We start from the raw sequence: 4,555 nt of genomic DNA on the forward strand, positions 1-4,555 counted from the left end.
CACACACACACACACACACACACACACACAAAATCTGTTTTGCTTTGAAATGGAGTCCCTCTCTGTTGCCCAGGCTGGAGTGCAGTGGTGCAATCTCGGCTCACTGCAACCTCGCTTCCCGGGTTCAAGAGATTCTCCTGCCTCAGCCTCCTGAGTAGCTGGGATTACAGGTGTGTGCCACCACACCCAGCTAATTTTTTTTGTTGTTGTATTTTTAACAGAGATGGGGTTTTGCCACATTAGCTAGACTGGTCTCAAACTCCTGACCTGAGTGATCCACCTGCCTCAGCCTCCCAAAGTGCTGGGATTACAAGGCATGAGCCACCATGCCCAGTCGAAGATAGGCAATATTAAAACAATTACAACTCATCCAGTACACAGATACTGACTAACTGACCCCTTGTTCCATAACTACAACTTGATTGGACAAGAGACTGATTTCAGTAACACAATTGTTACTGAAGTCTCCTGATAAGACTACCAAGCCTAGAATGGTTCTGGCTGACTTACAGAGGGTGCACATTTGCACACCTTTGTGTCCTGAAAAGACCTTTTGATGTATCAAGCTGAATTGTAAAACATTTGAAGATGAGTTGAAGATGAGTTGTAGGTAACATGCATGTTTCTTAAATACGCATGCGTCAGGACCACTTTCATGAATATTCATAGCTTCGTCTGTCACCTGTTGGATATGTATATTTAGCCAACCTGTTCAGCATAAAGCTCCTACCCCAACCCTCCTCCTTCAAAGTGCCTGTCTCTGATCTTGGCCAAGGCATGTTATATGGTTTGGCTCCATGTCCTCACCCAAATCTCATCTTATAGCTCCCATAATTCCCATGTGTTGCGGGAGGGACCCGGCGGGAAATGATTGAATTAAGGGGGTGGGTCTTTCCTGTGCTGTTCTCATGATAGGGAGTGGGTCTCACGAGATCTGGTGGTTTTAAAAATGGGAGTTTCCCTGCACAAGCTCTCTCTTTGCCTGTTGCCATCCACATAACATGTGACTTGTTCCTCCTTGCCTTCCACCATGATTGTGAGGCCTCCCCAGGCATGTAAACTGTAAATATAATAAACCTCTTTCTTTTGTAAATTGCCCAATCTCAGGTATGTCTTTATAGGCAGGATGAAAATGGAATAATATAGCATGCTTCCCAGCATGCTGCATTATTCCTTGCAGGCTGTAACCCCTTACAAGTAAGTCTCCTCCTTTCTAAATTTATAAATTGTGTGTGTGTGTGTGTGTGTGTGTGTGTGTGTAAGTTAACAAGGAGAAAAAAAGCAAAACCAAATACTCATTAACTAAAAGAGATATGAAATAAGAAAGCCAGATATTTATTTGCTTCCATGGTAAATTAAGAATTTAGCCCTGATTAAATAGAAATCTTATTTCTGACTCCTGCATTACTAGAAAGTTTATTAATCTTCTTTCTGTTAAGTCATTTTTATAATAGTAATTTCATTATCTTAACAATAACAAAATAAGAAACCTCAATAATGGGAGTTTACTCCAGCAAATCCTGTCAAAACAGGACAAGTCTGCAAATCATCTCAAACTGTCTTCCTTATAAAGCTTTGGTTCACATCATCTAGGTCCTCAGTAAAGTAGCACTGAGAAAGCTGGTCTTGGTTCCATCAGTTCTGTTGAGACCAGAGGCACAGAGAGCTAACTATCCCAAGCCTCCAATAATAAGCATTATTAATAAGTAGCATATTAAATATTAGGTATTATTGAGGTTTCTTATTGTTAAAATAATGAAATTACTATTATAATCATGACAGCAGAAAGAAGATTAATACACTTTTTAGTAATGCAGGGGTCAGTATGGAGAAAGTTGGTGTAAATCTCTTTTCTCTCCACTCCCCTGAGACATTGTCCTGGGACAAGCCTGAGGGGCTTGTAAGCCCCTGTGCTTGAGCCTCTGGAAATTCCCTGCTAACCCCTAACAGACCCTGCGAAGGAGGGGGTTACTTGCATCTCCCCAGACTTCTGCCACCACCACAGCGAAGATGACAGCAAGGCAGAGCTGTACCATGGTAAGACAAGTACAATAACTGAGGTATTCACCTATGGCATAAAATTTATGGGACGCACTCAGTAGTCATGATAAATATTAAACTAAAACATCTAAATGCATATTTAAAAGTGAATGCCAAAATATTTTTATAATTTTTTTTAAAAAGATGTGTATAAAATTTTTATACAAAGTGTATAAAAATTTTAAACAAAGACGGCTTAGGATTACTGATTTTTCCTTTTGCTGTAGATGCCAGTATAGCTCCTGATGAAGTTTTATGTTTACATTTTATTTTAAAAAGTTCCTCATGAACTTTTATGTTTACATTTTATTTTAAAAATTTAAGGGTTTTTGTGGCTCACACCTCAAATCCCAGCACTTTGGGCGGCCGAGGCAGGCAGATCACCTGAGGTCGGGAATTCGAGACCAGCCTGACCAATATGGAGAAACCCCGTCTCTGCTAAAAATATAAAATTAGCCGAGCGTGGTGGCGCGTGCCTGTAGTCCCAGCTACTCGGGACGCTGAGGCAGGAGAATCGCTTGAACCCAGGAGGCGGAGGTTGCGGTAAGCCGAGATCGCGCCATTGCACTCAGCCTGGGAAACAAGAGTGAAACCCCATCTCAAAAAAAAAATTAAAAAGATTGTATGAAAGTCTTTATTTTGACTATTGAGTTGGCTTTTCATTGAATGCTGCCGCCAAGGCCGGTGTCTAATTCCCCTTATCCCCTAACCTCTGTTGTCCTAGAGTTGGGGCACTGAGCGGCGGGCCAGGAAAATCAAGGGATGAAATACTTGGGAGGCCTGAGAAGGGTGGGCTGGGGCTCTCGGGAGCATGCGCGGGGTGGGGCGGTGGGGGCACTGCGGTGGCGCTCCCGGCTCCTCTGCGCGCCCCCGGCCCCTTCCGCGCGTCCCCAACTCCCCAAGCTTCCATCCTGGTTTCCCCCGCGCGTCTCCGGGTCCGCGCAGGATCAGGCCACAGACCTGCCCACTGGCGGCTGCTCGGCGGGTTTTTGGGGAGGGCGTGGGGAGGGTGTTGGGAGGAGGAGCCCCAACCCGGTGGACATGCGCCCCGCAGCGGCGGAGGCGGCGGCCAGGCCTGAGCAGTGAGTGCCTGGGAGACCCGGCGTGCCCTCCTCCTGCCCGTGTACCCTGAGCTGGCTGCTGCTCCCGACACCGGGCTGGGGGGCCTGCCCGCTGCCCGCGGTCGGTGCGCAGAGCTCCAAAGCGCGTCCCTCCAACAAACGAAAACTCATAGGGACTTAGGGTTGGATTTTAACTTTTTTTTTTTGGCTTGTAGTTTAGTGCTAGGTAGAGGGTTTGGGAGGTGTAGTCAATTTCGGTGCTAGTTTGATTGAGGCAACTGACATGACCTCTGCATCTCATCAGTAATGCAGAAATAACATTTTATCCATTTCATCGGGCCTTTTTTTTTTTTTTTTTTTTTTTTTTGAAAATTGAGGTAAAATTCAAATAACATAAATTTCACCATTTTTACTCTTTCGAAGTGCACAGTTCAGTGGCTTTTAGTATGTTCACAGTGTTGTGCGACCGCCACCACCATCTAATCCCATTTTCATCACACCCCAAATAAACCCTGTACTCATTCAGTTACACCCATTCCCCCCTTCGCCCTGCCTCTCCCAGCTCCCAACTACCAATCTACTTTTTTGTGTTTGTGGCTTTATAGGTTCTGGACATTTCTTTTCTGGACATTTATCTTCCTTCCTTTTTTTTTTTTTCTCTCTCTCTTCTTTCCTTCCTTCTTTTCTTCCTTCCTTCCTTCTTTCCTTCTTCCTTTCTTTATTTGATAAAGTCTCGCTCTGACACCCAGGCTGGTTCAGCTCACTGCAACCTCCACTTCCCAGGTTCAAATGATTCTCATGCTTCAGCCTCCTGAGTAGCTGAGATTACAGGTGCCCACCACCATGCCCGGCTAATTTTTGTATTTTTAGTAGAGATGGGGTTTTATCATGTTGGTCAGGCTGGTCTCGAACTCCTGACCTCAGGTGATCCGCCCACCTCTGCCTTCCAAAGTGCTGAGATTACAGCCTTGAGCCACCCCACCCGACCGATGTGCATCTTTCCATGCTCTTGTTAGCCATTTGTATAATTGCTTTGGGGAAATGTCCGTTTAGATCATTTTGCCCATTATTTAATTGGGTTGTCTTTTTGCTATTGAGTTATAATGGTGCTTTATATATTCAGGATATGAAGCCCTTAGAGAGATACGATTTGTTAATACTTTATTTCATTCTATGGGTTATCTTTTCATTTTCTTAATAGTGTCCTTGATGCTCAAAAGTTTTTTATTTTGACGAAACTCGTTTTATAGATATATTATTTTGGTGTTATATCTAAGAATGCACTGTTAAATCCAGATCATGAAGATTTACTGCTATGATTTTTTCTAAGTGTTTATTGTTTTAGCTCTTACATTTGGGTCATTGATTAATTTCGAGTTAATTTTTGTATTGATATATGTAGCCACATTGTTTTGCATGTGGCTATTTAATTGTTTTTTTTTTTTTTTTTTTTT

At 43.4% G+C, this 4,555-nt stretch overlaps 1 protein-coding gene across 2 annotated transcripts in view; it reads right to left on the minus strand.

The window, feature by feature from the left end:
* CRYM (crystallin mu) overlaps window positions 1-2,857 on the minus strand; it is a 25,600-nt gene extending 22,743 nt beyond the window's left edge. Inside the window, exon 1 of one of the 2 annotated variants that reach the window (XM_017534351.2) lies at window positions 2,751-2,857. The gene's annotated coding sequence lies outside the window, so the exon portion shown is untranslated. The remainder of the gene's footprint in view (window positions 1-2,750) is intronic. The other variant, XM_037740572.1, reaches the window with a different exon arrangement.
* Window positions 2,858-4,555: the final 1,698 nt, after the last annotated feature.

Source organism: Cebus imitator, unplaced genomic scaffold (genome assembly GCF_001604975.1).
Source record: "Cebus imitator isolate Cc_AM_T3 unplaced genomic scaffold, Cebus_imitator-1.0 Scaffold85, whole genome shotgun sequence".
Lineage (NCBI taxonomy): Eukaryota > Metazoa > Chordata > Mammalia > Primates > Cebidae > Cebus > Cebus imitator.